This window comes from Tursiops truncatus, chromosome 20, assembly GCF_011762595.2.
Source record: "Tursiops truncatus isolate mTurTru1 chromosome 20, mTurTru1.mat.Y, whole genome shotgun sequence".
NCBI classification, from domain to species: domain Eukaryota; kingdom Metazoa; phylum Chordata; class Mammalia; order Artiodactyla; family Delphinidae; genus Tursiops; species Tursiops truncatus.
In genome coordinates, this window is record NC_047053.1 from 26,408,319 (window position 1) to 26,423,475 (window position 15,157).

The following is a 15,157-nucleotide window of genomic DNA, read 5'->3' on the forward strand; positions in this document are numbered from 1 at the left end:
GCTAGTGTAACTACCCTATCCTAAGGGGAAAGAAAGCAAGTTTGGCATAATTTGTTCATAGTGAACCCACATTAACTCCAAATAATAATTATAGTATGAAAATACCATGTGATCTAAATACAACCCAACTGCTTCATGCCCATCAAAGTTTAGGTATGCATTCAAAAGAAACACAAATGTCTAAAAAGATGAAAAAAATGTAAATTTTTACTAAATTCCCACAAAGAGGAATTATATTACATTCCATGGCAAAATATTCTAAAGATCTTCTTTACCCAATTCTTTATAGTAGCTGCTCAAAAATCTTGCCTCTCTCCCTACTGCTTATATAAAAAGATCCTGGCTAGTGTTGCTTTTTTCCTCACTTATCCTTCTCTCTTAATTATGCCCTATTTTGCAGGATTAATAAACTACTGGTCTATTATTTTCTGCCTCCAACAATTCCATTTCTTATGTAATTTCAATGTGGCCTTTCCAGGCTGCTCCTGAAAAAAATTATATATATATATATACATACACATACATATATATATAATTTATATATTATATAAATTATATATAATTATTTATTATTATATATAATTTATATATTATATATAATTATTTATTATTATATATAACATATATAATAATAAAATATGCAGTGCTCTCTATTTTAAATTCCATATAGCTAGCTGATTGTCACACAACACTTTCACTGATTTTTGCTGAACTATTGTACCTATAGCAAACCTATGGCTGTAACTGATGTATAAATGTAGTTTACAAATAAATTGTGGTTAATATTATTTATGTTAATGAGTAAGACAAAAGTGAAACAACAAAGATGTATGTCACAGACCCACCCATTCATCAATAATGTGAGCAACTTCTTTACTAAATTGGATAATAGTTTTTGAATACTATAGAATATTTCCTCGAGTTTCTGTATTATTTACAATATGAGTTATAAACACAACACTTATTTTTGTTTATGTTTTATTAGCATTTTCTACATCACTTTCTTAAATCTAGACAACCAACAACACAATAAATCAAGCCTTGATTTGTAGTATTTGTTGATTTCTTTGGTGTTGATACTTCTACCATGGCCAATTTTAAGCAACCAACGTGATTATCACTGAATTTGGAATTAAGAAAGAATGTGCAACACCATTATATGGTGTTTCTGCCATAAAGATACAATAGATGCAAATAACCACAGAAGCATAGGTAATAATAAAATGTCATAAAACAAATAGGAAGTGATGAGCTTTGAGTATTTGTTTCCCATTTTTAATACAAGTTGTTTCATTGCAAGTTTATATAATTCAATTTTTAAGAATGGCTGTGTTTAAAAATCAGCTCACAGGGCTTCTCTGATGACGCAGTGGTTGAGTCCGCCTGCCGATGCAGAGGACGTGGGTTCGTGCCCCGGTCTGGGAAGATCCCACATGCCGTGGAGCAGCTGGGCCCGTGAGCCATGGCCGCTGAGCCTGCGCGTCCGGAGCCTGTGCTCCGCAACGGGAGAGGCCACAACAGTGAGAGACCCGCGTACCGAAAAAAAAAAAAAAATCAGCTCACAAATTCCTGAAAAGTCTAACTACTGCCCCTTGCAAACTGTCACAAGCCATCTCTAGTACAACTGGTCCTTCATCTTTAGATAGCAGTGTGGGGGGTGGGGAGGAAATGGAAACAGAGTTTTTAATAAAAGCAACTATCTTTTATTATTGATAGTACTAAAGGTTGGAAAACTATGGTACAAGGCCAAATGTGATCCACTACCTGTTACTGTAAATAGTTTTATTTGAACACTATTCCAATAAATATCTATATATTTATATATAGAGAGAGATTTATTATTTATAGATATTTATCTATATATTTATATCTATATATTTATTATCTCTGTATAAGTCAGGGTTCTCCACAGAAACAGAACCAATAGTATGCAATACCTATCTATCTTTCTATCTATCTGTCTATATCTATCTATCATCTATCAGCTATTTTCTGTCTATCTATCTACAATTACTATACAAAATATATTCACTACAATGCCTAAATTAGCATTCGATTAAACAACTGGATACTCTAGCCTCCCCAATTTAACACATAAAATTAACCATCGAAGTCTATGACTGCTTTTGCCTACAGCAGCAGAGATGAGTAGTCGTGATAGAGACGATATGGCCCAGAAAGCCTAAAATAGTTACTATTTGGTTTTTTTGTAGAAAGTTTGCTGACCCCTGCAATAAACCATAAATCCAGATTCAACTGACCCCTGTTCCTTTAATACAGTCAAGCCGAACACATACATAATAACTTCAGATTGATAATAATCAAGGACTATGCTTGGTCTCCATGGCCACTTTGGACTACATTTTGTGAAACTGCAAGCAGAAGAGCATCTACATACTGATATGAATTCCTTGGATATATTCTCTAGCAAGTTTGGTTGCAACGTACTTTTTAATCTTAATTATTTTTTCATGTCTACATTTCTGTACAATTTTATAACAAAGTATGTATGTGATTACATCATACATACTAGCTATTTTAGTGTAGGCTGTTTCTTTTGCTTTTTTCCCCCTTTTTCTTTTTTTTTTTTTTCTCTTTTCTTCCCTTTTCTTTTCCTTTTTAATTTGGCTCTCTTACCCCTATTTACTAATCCATAAACATTCTTGCAAAATTAGTGCGTATCCTTCTGTATTTTTTTTCTGCATTCATATAATGTTGAAGGAATAGTTATTTAACACACAAATACAGAGAGAGAAATACTCATGTAGAGGATTTTTTTTACCATTTATTTTATAAAATAGCATCAAATTTCAATGTGCATATTCATCTTAATTTTTCAATCAAAAGTACCTTTTTATTTAAATCCCTGTTTATATTATTTATCCTTTCTTTTCTTCTTTTATTAAAAATAAATTTATTTATTTATTTATTTATTTTTGGCTGTGTTGGGTCTTCATTGCTGCTCGCGGGCTTTCTCTAGCTGCAGCGAGCCGGGGCTACTCTTCATTGCGGTGTGCAGGCTTCTCATTGTGGTGGCTTCTCTTGTTGCAGAGTATGGGTTCTAGGCACGCAGGCTTCAGTAGTGTGGCATACTGGCTCAGTAGTTGTGGCACACAGGCTTAGTTGTTCGGCAGCATGTGGGATCTTCCTGGACCAGGGCTCAAACCAATGTCCCCTGCATTGGGTACCAAAGAAAATGTTGGGGTATAGCTGTGAATAATTACAAGTTAACTTTTCCCAAGCTGCAAATCATTATTTTTTAAATCTATTTTAGAGTTTTACCAAAGATCAGAAACTATCTCCTAGGTCTTCAGAAACCACTTTCTACCTTCCTAAACATTAAAATATGTTTCCACATTTAGTATTGATTATTGACGTAAAGATTCTATCATTATATCTTTTCTAAACATTTTTTTAGACTACAAAAGAAGCTCAAGTTTAAAGGGAGTGAGGAGGAGATAATTGTAAGAATGCTGATATTTAATGAAATCCACAAAAAGGAAGGAAAGTTTAGTTGGATTTATGCTATTCTGAACTGGAGAGCTTTATCGGAAATGGAGAGCCATCAAGAACAAGGGATACGGAGATAGGTTCAAGATGGTGGAGTAGAAGGATGTGCTCTCACTTCCTCTTTCAAGAACACTGAAATCACAACTAACTGCTTAACAGTCATCAACAGGAAGACACTGGAACTCACTAAAAAGATACACCATATGCAAAGACAAAGGAGAAGCCACAATGAGATGGCAGGAGGGGCGCAATCACAATAAAATCAAATCCCGTAACTGCTTCGTGGGTGACTCACAAACTGGAGAACACTTGTACAACAGAAGCCCACCCACTGGAGTGAAAGTTCTGAGCCCCACGTCAGGCTTCCAAACCTGGGAGTCTGGCAAAGGGAGGAGGAATTCCTAGAGAATCAGACTTTGAAGGCTAGAGGGCTTTGATTGCAGGACTTTGACAGGGCTGGGGGAAGTAGAGACTCCACTCTTGGAGGGCACACACCAAGTAGTGTGTGCACTGGGACACAGGGGAAGGAGCAGTGACCCCATAGGAGACTGACCCAGACTTACCTGTTAGTGTAGGAGGGTCTCCTTCAGAGGCGGGGGGTGGCTGTGCCCCACCATGAGGACAAGGACACTGGCAGCAGAAGTTCTGCAAAGTACTCCTTGGCATGAGCCCTCCCAGAGTCCACCATTAGTTCTACCAAAGAGCCCAACTAGGCTCCAGTGTTGGGTCACCTCAGGCCAAACAACCAACAGGGAAGGAACCCAGCCCCACCCATCAGCAGACAAGCAGATTAAAGTTTTACCGAGCTCTGCCCACCAGAGCAATAGCCAGCTCGACCCACCACCAGTCCCTCCCATCAGGAAACTTCCACAAGCCTCTTCGATAGCCTCATCCACCAGAGGGCAGACAGAAGAAGCAAGAAGAACTACAACCCTGCAGCCTGTTGAACAAAAACCACATTCACAGAAAGATAGACAAGATGAAAAGGCAGAGGGCTATGTACCAGATGAAGGAACAAGATAAAACCCCAGAAAACCAACTAAATGAAACAGAGATAGGCAATCTTCCAGAAAGAGAATTAGGAATAATGATAGTGAAGATGATCAGGACCTCAGAAAAAGAATGGAGGCAAAGATCAAGAAGATGCAAGAAATGTTTAACAAATATCTAGAAGAATTAAAGAACAAACAAACAGAGATGAACAATACAATAACTGAAATGAAAAATATGCTAGAAGAAATCAATAGCAGACTAACTGAGGCAGAAAACGGATAAGTGACCTGGAAGACAGAATGCTGGAATTCACTACTGTGGAACAGAATAAAGAAAAAGAATGAAAAGAAATGAAGACAGCCTAAGAGACCTCTGGGACAACATTAAACACAACAATATGCGCATTATAGGGGTCCCAGCAAGAGAAGATAGAGAGAAAGCACCTAAGAAAATATTTGAAGAGATTATAGTCAAAAACTTCCCTAACATGGAAAAGGAAATAGCCACCCAAGTCCATAAAGTGCAGAGAGCCCCCAAAAGGATAAACCTTTTTATCCTTTAAGGAGAAACACGCCAAGACACATAGTAATCAAATTGGCAAAAATTAAAGACAAAGAAAAATTATTGAAAGCATCAAGGGAAAAATGACAAATAACATACAAGGGAACTCCCATAAGGTGAACAGCTGATTTCTCAGCATAAACTTTAGAAGGCAGAAGGGAGTGGAATGATATACATAAAGAGATGAAAGGGAAGAATCCACAACCAAGATTACTCTACCCTGCAATGATCTCATTCAGATTCAAAGGAGAAAACAAAAGCTTTACAGACAAGCAAAAGCTAAGAGAATTCAGCACCAACAAACTAGCTCTACAACAAAAGCTAAAGGAACTTCTCTAACTGGGAAACAAAAGAGAAGAAAAGGACCTACTAAAACAAACCCAAAACAATTAAGAAAATGGTCATAGGAACATACATATCGATAATTACCTTAACTGTGAATGGATTAAATGCTCCAACCAAAACACACAGGCTTGCTGAATGGATACAAAAAGAAGACCCATATATATGCAGTCTACAAGAGACCCACTTCAGACCTAGGGGCACATACATACTGAAAGTGACGGGATGGAAAAAGATATTTCATGCAAATGGAAATCAAAAGAAAGCTGGAGTATCAATACTTATATCAGATAAAATAGACTTTAAAATAAAGAATGTTACAAGAGACAAGGAAGGACACTAAATAATGATCAAGGGATCAATCTAAGAAGAAGATATAACAATTATAAATATATATGCACCCAACATAGGAGCACCACAATACATAAGGCAACTGCTAACAGTTCTAAAAGAGGAAAGCGACAGTAACACAATAATAGTGGGGATTTTAACACCTCACTTAAACCAATGGACAGATCATCGAAACAGAAAATTAATAAGGAAACACAAGCTTTAAATGCCACAATAGACCAGATAGAGTTAATTGATATTTATAGGACATTCCAATCAAAAACAGCAGATTATACTTTCTTCTCAAGTGCTCATAGAACATTCTCCAGGATAGATCATATCTTGGGTCACAAATCAAGCCTCAATAAATTTAAGAAAATTGAAATCATATCAAGCATCTCTTCCGACCACAATGTTGTGAGATTAGAAATCAATTACAGAGGAAAAAACGTAAAAAACACAAACACATGGAGGCTAAACAATATGTTACTAAATAACCAATAGATCACTGAAGAAATCAAAAAATACCTCGAGACAAATGACAATGAAAACATGACGATCCAAAACCTATGGGATGCAGCAAAAGCAGTTCTAAGAGGGAATTTTATAGCTATACAAGCCTACCTCAAGAAACAAGAAAAATCTCAAATAATCTAACGTTACACCTAAAGGAACTAGAGAAAGAAGAACAAACAAAACCCAAAGTTAGCAGAAGGAAAGAAATCATCAAGATCAGGGCAGAAATAAATGAAATAGAAACAAAAAAAAACAATAGAAAAGATCAATAAAATTAAAAGCTGGATCTTTGAGAAGATAAACAAAATTGATAAACCATTAGCCAGACTCATCAAGAAAAAGAGGGAGAGGACTCAAATCAATAAAATTAGAAATGAAAAAGGAGAAGTTACAACCGACACCGCAGAAATACAAAGCATCCTAAGAGACTACTACCAGCAACTCTATGCCTATAAAATGGACAAATTCTTAGAAAGGTATCACCTTCCAAGACTGAACCAGGAAGAAATAGAAAATATGAACAGGCCAATCACAAGTAATGAAATTGAAACTGTGATTAAAAATCTTCCAACAAAAAAAAAAAAAAAAAAAAAAAAAAAAAATCTTCCAACAAACAAATGTCCAGGACCAGATGGCTTCACAGGCGAATTCTATCACACTTTTAGAGAAGAGCTAACACCCATCCTTCTCAAACTCTTCCAAAAAATTGTAGAGGAAGGAAAACACCTAAACTCATTCTATGAGGCCACCATCACCCTGATACCAAAACCAGACAAAGATACTACAAAAAAAGAAAATTACAGACCAGTATCACTGATGAATATAGATGCAAAAATCCTCAACAAAATAGTAGCAAACAGAATTCAACGACACCTTATAAGGATCATACACCATGATCAAGTGGGGTTTATTCCAGGAATGCAAGGATTCTTCAATATATGCAAATCAATCAATATGATACACCATATTAACAAACTGAAGGATAAAAAACATGTGATCATCTCAATAGATGCAGGAAAAGCTTTTGACAAAATTCAACAGCCATTTATGATAAAAACCCTCCATAAAATGGGCATAGAGGGAACCTACCTCAACATGATAAAGGCCATATATGACAAACCCACAGCAAACATCATTCTCAATGGTGAAAAACTGAAAGCATTTCCTCTGAGTTCAGGAACAAGACAAGGATGTCCACTCTCACCACTATGATTCAACATAGTTTTGGAAGTCCTAGCCACAGCAATCAGAGAAGAAAAAGAAATAAAAGGAATACAAATTGGAAAAGAAGAAGTAAAACTGTCACTGTTTGCAGATGACATGATACTATACTTAGTGAATCCTAAAGATGCCACCAGAAAACTACTAGAGCTAATCAATGAATTTGGTAAAGTTGCAGGATACAAAATTAATGCACAGAAATCTCTTACATTCCTATACACTACTGATGAAAAATCTGAAAGAGAAATTAAGGAAACACTCCCATTTACCATTGCAACAAAAAGAATAAAATACTTAGGAATAAACCTACCGAGGGAGACAAAAGAACTGTATGCAGAAAACTATAAGACACTGATGGAAGAAATTAAATATACCAACAGATGGAGAGATATATCATGTTCTTGGATTGGAAGAATCAATATTGTGAAAATGACTATATTACCCACAGCAATCTACAGATTCAATGCAATCTCTATCAAATTACCAATGGCATTTTTTAGAGAACTAGAACAGAAAATCTTAAAATTTGTATGGAGACACAAAAGACCCCAAATAGCCAAAGCAGTATTGAGGGAAAAAAACGGAGCCAGAGGAATCAGACCCCCTGACTTCAGGCTATACCACAAAGTTACAGTAATCAAGACAATATGGTACTGGCACAAAAACAGAAATATAGATCAATGGAACAGGATAGAAAGCCCATAGATAAACCTACGCACCTATGACAACTAATCTATGACAAAGGCGGCAAGGATAAACAATGGAGAAAAGACAGTCTCTTCAGTAATTGGTGCTGGGAAAACTGGACAGCTACATGTACAAGAATGAAATTAGAACACTCCCTAACACCATACACAAAAATAAACTCCAAATGGATTACAGACCTAAATGTAAGATGGGGCACTATAAAACTCTTAGAGGAAAACATAGGAAGAACACTCTTTGACATAAATCACAGAAAGATATTTTTTGATCCATCTCCTAGAGTAATGGAAATAAAAACAAAAATAAATAAATGGGACCTAATGAAACTTCAAAGCTTTTGCACCGCAAAGGAAACCATAAACAAGGTGAAAAGACAACCCTCAGAATGGGAGAAAATATTTGCAAACGAATCAATGGACAAAGGATTAATCTCCAAAATATATAAACAGCTCATGCACCTCAATATTAAAAAAACACACAACCCAATCCAAAAATGGGCAGAAGACCTAAATAGACATTCCTCCAAAGAAGACATACAGATGGACAAGAGGCACATGAAAAGCAGCTCAACATCGCTAATTGTTAGAGAAATGCAAATCAAAACTACAATGAGGTATCTCCTCACACCAGTTAGAATGGGTATCATCAGAAAATCTACAAACAACAAATGCTAGAGAGGGTGTGGAGAAAAGGGAACCCTTTTGCACTGTTGGTGGGAATGTAAATTGATACAGCCACTATGGAGAACAGTATGGAGGTTCCTTAAAAAACTAAAAATAGAATTACCATATGATTCAGTAATCCCACTACTGGGCATATACCCAGTGGAAACCATAATTCAAAAAGACACATGCACCCCAATGTTCATTGCAGCACTGTTTACAATAGCCAGGTCATGGAAGCAACCTAAATGCCCATAGACAGATGAATGGATAAAGAAGCTACAGTATATACTATATATATAAATATATACATATATATATATATATATATATATATATATATATAAAATACACACACAATGGAATATTACTCAGCCATAAAAAAGAATGAAATTGAGTCCTTTGTAGACACGTGGATGCATCTAGAGACTGTCATACAAAGTGAAGTAAGTCAGAAAGAGAAAAACAAATATTGTATATTAATGCATTATGTGGAACCTAGAAAATGGTACAGATGAACTGGTTTGCAGAGCAGAAACTGAGACACAGAAGTAGAGAAAAAAACGTATGGACAGCAAGGGGGGAAAGCAGCAGGGGTGGGGGGGGATGGTGTGATGAATTGGGAGATTGGGATTGACATGTATACACTGATGTGTATAAATGGATGACTAATAAGAACCTGCTGTATAAAAAAATAAATAAAATTAAATTTAAAAAATAAAAAAGAAGAAAAGAGAACCAGGGATGGTCTCTTCTTTCTTGGGCTTTGTGGTGTCTCCTACTTCTGTAGATCAGGTCCATCTTATTTTTCAGATGCATGTGTTCAAAATGGCAGGCACAGATATCAAGGAGAGGACATTTTAGCTCTGCTTCCCACTTGGGGAATCCACATATAATCCAAACTCCAAGATAGGAAACCCACATCCTTCAGGTCTTTGTTCCTTGTTATGCCACTGGCCAGCAAATGAATGGGATGTCTCAGTTGGAAACATCTCTGGTTCCATTAGCTGTGGATAATGGACTTTTTAAAAAATCAGGATTGTGTGTTGAAATTTATCAAGTATTATCTGCCTCTAATGATACTATTTTTATGGGTTTTTTTCCCTTTAATCTATTTGTGTGATAGACTGCACTCATAGATTTTCTCATGTTGAATCTCACTGCATTCCTGGCACACCCTACTCAATAGTATCTTTGAAAATACATTGATAAGCAATTTGCAAATGTCTATTTAAATTTTTTAATTTAGGTTCACTTATGAGAATGCCCTATATATACAGTGACCCTTGAACTGCACAGGTTTGAACTGTGCAAGTCCACTTATAGGTGGATTTTTTTCAATAAACATTGAAAAATTCTTGGACATTTGCAACAATTTGAAAAAACTCGCAAACTCTGTAGCCTAGAAATAGCAAAAAAATTGAGAAAAAGTTAAGTATATCCTGAATGCATAAAATACATGTAGATGTACATATGATATACAAAATATGTGTTAATCAACTGTTTATGTTACTGGTAAGGCTTCTTGTCAACAGTAGGCTATTAGTAGTTAAGTCTGGGGGAAGCCAAAAGTTATATGCAAGTTTTGTACTATGCAGGGGGTTGGCACCCCTAACCCCACATTGTTCAAGAATCAACTGTAGTTTTCTTTTATTGGCATTATATTCTCCTTTACATTTGCCTAGCATTGAGTTTCTTTGTACTTTGAAATTTTTATATCTATCTTACTTTTTCTGAGACTTTCCTTCTATCCCTCCTTCCAACCCACTCTCCTCACACCACCTTACCTAAAAGTTTCGCTGTTGCCTCTACTCAGCCCCCCACCCAGGACTCCTGGTCCAACCAAATATTTAATAGGGGCTTATGTTCCTGCTCCATGGTGATATTGGGGATACCCAAGATCCAAGCCCCCAAGCTCAGTCACTTTAAAAAGTTGCGTGTATATTCGTCAGCTTCCCTAGGTCACAACTGTATCCCAAGCAACAGTGGACAACAACCTTTTTCTTCCTCCTTTGTCAAGTTGAGAAAACTCACATTACCTCCTGGTATCATCAGTGAGCCCAGCTTTAGCTCCCCACGTGCAATCCCCAGTAAACTACAGGTACAGAGCTCCTAGCCCTTCCTGAGTTTAGTCCTTCTTTGTCCTGATTCCAGAGTGAAGCTCAGCTAGAGGGCTTCAGCCCTGCACTTATTTCTTCATTTTCCTGTTTCATTTGTTATCTACAGAGTTATTGATTTTGTTTGTGAACAAGCCTATATCTTTTTAATACTTTATTTACTTCATTGACTCCCATAAACTTATATGGTTTTCTGGGGGAATGAATTGGGATAATTATGTGAAATTTTTTAAATACAAAGGATTATAGCAATAAAAGGAAACACTAGTATAAAACTGGTATGTGTTCTCTGCCTAGAAAACTCCCCTTTTCCTTTCTGCCTACCTAAATCTTAATCATTTTTCTCTGGATACTTATTCTAACTCATGTTTTTTCTTCCTTCAGTTTAACCTCATAAATATGTATTAAGTGCTATAATGTATCAAGCACTGTACTAGCACTGAGAATACAGAAAGGAAGATAGGTGTGGTCCTTGTCTTCATGGAACTGTGTCTAGTGTGGGAAACTATTAAACAAAAATTTACAATACAGTATAACAATAACATTAAAGGTTTTGCAATTATCATTAGAGCATCCTATTTAACAACCGACTACATACTCATTTTTTATTTTTCTATAACTTATACATGTGGATTAATCATGTCTTCTGAATTCTGAAAGACCCATGAAGATAGTGAATATATATCCTGTAGTGCTCTTATTTAAGTCCTTGATTTCACACACGGAACCAGGAATCACTGTGCACACAGGATTAAGTAGTCTTTATCCTGCAGCAGGGTTAAAGGCACCAAAGCACACAAAGAGGTGGTTTTAAGGTCAGCTGTTATTGCTTTTTGTCAATGGCCATTACAGAAGTTATAGAACAATCTGTTGGCACAGAGTGATCTTTAAAGTCTCAGCGTATGGCTTAGAATAAGACTATTTATTATTTTAGAGTTAATTTTAAAAAGAAACAGAAGATTATTGTGTCTCCATGTTAATTAAATTTTAAGGCTAAAATAAAGTAACTTTAAAGTGGATAAAGTAACTTTATTCCTGATTTATGAAGCATCTTGTCTTTTAAAAGGACAGAGACAGACCAAGAGAGAGGCTCAGCACTACATAAAAGACACTGTAAAAGCTAACTGCTCAGATCATGAATAGATACCAGTTTAAAGTACCTCTAAGAACCCCCTAGCATATACTCCAATATTTGGATCAAAATAAAAGATAATAAAATGACATCCACCAAATGACCATAACAAGGGACAGATAATACCAAGTACTGATGAGAATGCAGAACAACTGGCATTCTCATAGACTGCTGGTAGATGAGACATTCGGTACAACCACTTTGGAAAACTGGCATTATCTCCTAAAGATAAACATAGGCATACCCTATAACTTAGTGATTCCATTCTGATGTATATACCCAACAGAAATGCATTGTGGTATATTCACACAGTGAAATACTGTACCGCAGTGAGAATTACAGTCTACAACTACATGCAACCACATGAATAAATCTCACAAACAATTCTGAACGAAAAAAGCCAAACAGTGGAAAGTACTCATGCAATTGATAAGCATTATGGACGCATTTGGGGAGTTTTTGCAACCAGACCTAATCCAAATTTGGTGGATGGTAACGAATTGAACCTTTTCCATTTTATCTTTTGTCTACCAAATGCTGTCATTTCAGCATCAGATGGGGCAGATTAAAGCTATTGGAAAGACTAAAAGAGAGCAGAGTTTCTAACGTAAGAGGTCAGTGAGCTAGGATAAGACAGGAATGCCAGATATCCAGTGAATGAGGCCAAGTTCTTAGACAGACACTTTACAACAATGGGAATGATGCAAACAAGAAGCAAAGCTTGAAAAAGGAGGCTGAAGGCCAATAAGAAAATCCAAATCAACCGGAATGGATCACACAGTGAATTAATGTCACCATTTGGACACTCAACCACCCAAAGACAGGAATGAAAGAAGATCTCATTCTTGTGAGAAGGACCACACAGCGGCAAAATATTAACACACCCTGATCTGAGACCAATATCAATATCATATACTGTAATTAAAATTACAGTTTTAATCTCCAGTTACATTAAGAAGTATTGAATATTATGTTTTTTATTAAAATTTAAAACCTATATAAGTAAAAGCAAAAATAAGCAAATGGAACCTAATCAAATTCAAAAGCTTTTGCAAAGTAAAGGAAACCATCAACAAAATAAAAAGACAACCTATGGAATAAGAGAAAAAGTTGCAAATGATGCAACTGACAAGGGGTCAATATGCAAAAAATGAAAACTCTAAATCAAAAGCTACATGTACCCCAATGTTCATAGCAGCACTATTTACAATAGCCAAGGCATGGAAACAATCCAAGTGCCCATTAACAGACGACGACAGGCTTAGGAAGATGTGAGATATATATATATATATATATATATATATATATATACACACACAAATATATATACAATGGAATATGACTCAGCCATAAAAAAGAATGAGATATTGTAATTTGCCACAACATGGATGGACCTAGACAACATTATACTTTGTGAAGTAAGTCAGACAAAGACAAATACTATATATCACAAATACTATGTAATATCACTATGTGGAATCTAAAAAATAATACAAATGAATCTATATACAGAACAGAAAACAGATTCACAGACATAGAAAACAAACTTATGGTTACCAAAGGGGGAAGCAGGGTAGGGGGGAGGGATAAATTTGGAGTGATTTAAAAGATAAAAAAACTACTATACATAAAATAGATAAGCAACAAGGATTTACTGTATAGCACAGGGAATTATATTCAATATCTTGTAATAACTTATAATGGAATATAATCAGAAAAGAAACTGAATCATTATGCTGTGCTCAGTATTGCAAATCAACTATACTTCAATTTTTTTAAACCCTATATAATCATTATTATTTTTTACAACTTTATTGGAGTATAATTGCTTTACAATGTTTAGCTTCTGTTGTACAACAAAGTGAATCAGCTATATGTATACATATATCCCCATATCCCCTCCCTCTTGAGCCTCCCTCCCACCCCTCTAGATGGTCACAAAGCAAGCAGCTGATCTGCCTGCGCTATGTGGCTGCTTCCCACTAGCTATCTATTTTACATTTGGTAGTGTATATATGTCAGTGCTACTTTCTCATTTCGTCCCAGCTTCCCCTTCCCCTGCTGTATCCTCAAGTCCATTCTCTACGTCTGCGTCTTTATTCCTGCCCTGCCACTAGGTTCATCAGTAATGTTTTTTTAGATTCCGTATATATGCATTAGCATACGGTATTTGTTTTTCTCTTTCTGACTTACTTCACTCTGTATGACAGACTCTAGGTCCATCCACCTCACTACAAATATCTCAATTTCGTTTCTTTTTATGGCTGAGTAATATTCCATTGTATATATGTGCCACATCTTCTTTATCCAGTCATCTGTCAGTGGACATTTAGGTTGTTTCCATGTCCTGGCTAGCTGCAATGAACATTGTGGTACATGTATCTTTTTGAATCATGGTTTTCTCAGGGTATATGCCGAGTAGTGGGATTGCTGGGTCATAGGGTAGGTTTTTTTATTTTTAGTTTTTTAGGGAACCTCCATACTGTTCTCCATAGTGGCTGTATCAATCTACATTTCCACCAACAGTGCAGGAGAAAACCCTATATAATTATTATGATTTATAATTCTGTGTTTTTGAATACATTTTCAGTTCCGTGAAACTTCATTGCACTGTGGTGAAGCCAGCTGGCCGCAGAGTTCAGCCATAGACCATTATGAAATATCAGGGATGGGGTGGGCATGGTAGCTAAGAAAGCACGAAGAAGGACAAGATGCTGTTTGGAGGGGAAGTTCTAAGTGGCACACAGGATCTGGTTGTGTGGCAGGAAGGGAGTGGTGACTTAAAATACTGTGTACACGATTGGCTTTCCTTCTCTACTTATAACCTATAAACTTCAACATATTAATTTTAAAATGTGTGTCAAGCATGTGCTAATTGTCAGGCACTGTGCTAGGTATGGTAGGTGAAGATACGTGAGTAAAGACAGACTACCTGTGCTCCTGTTCATTCCAGTGGAGGCATCAAGGTGAAGATAAGGCAGAGTAACTCTAAGGGAATACCTTCTTATACAACATTTTCCCCCAAAGGAGGAGAAAATACCTTTAATCATTTTTCCTGGGTTGGTGTC

At 36.1% G+C, this 15,157-nt stretch overlaps 1 long non-coding RNA gene across 1 annotated transcript in view; it reads right to left on the reverse strand.

Annotated features, from left to right (window-relative positions):
* Positions 1–2,568: 2,568 nt before the first annotated feature.
* LOC141277298 (uncharacterized) overlaps positions 2,569–15,157 on the reverse strand; it is a 145,327-nt gene continuing 132,738 nt past the window's right edge. Inside the window, exon 3 of the long non-coding RNA XR_012328420.1 lies at positions 2,569–3,175. This is a non-coding gene — a long non-coding RNA (uncharacterized lncRNA). The remainder of the gene's footprint in view (positions 3,176–15,157) is intronic.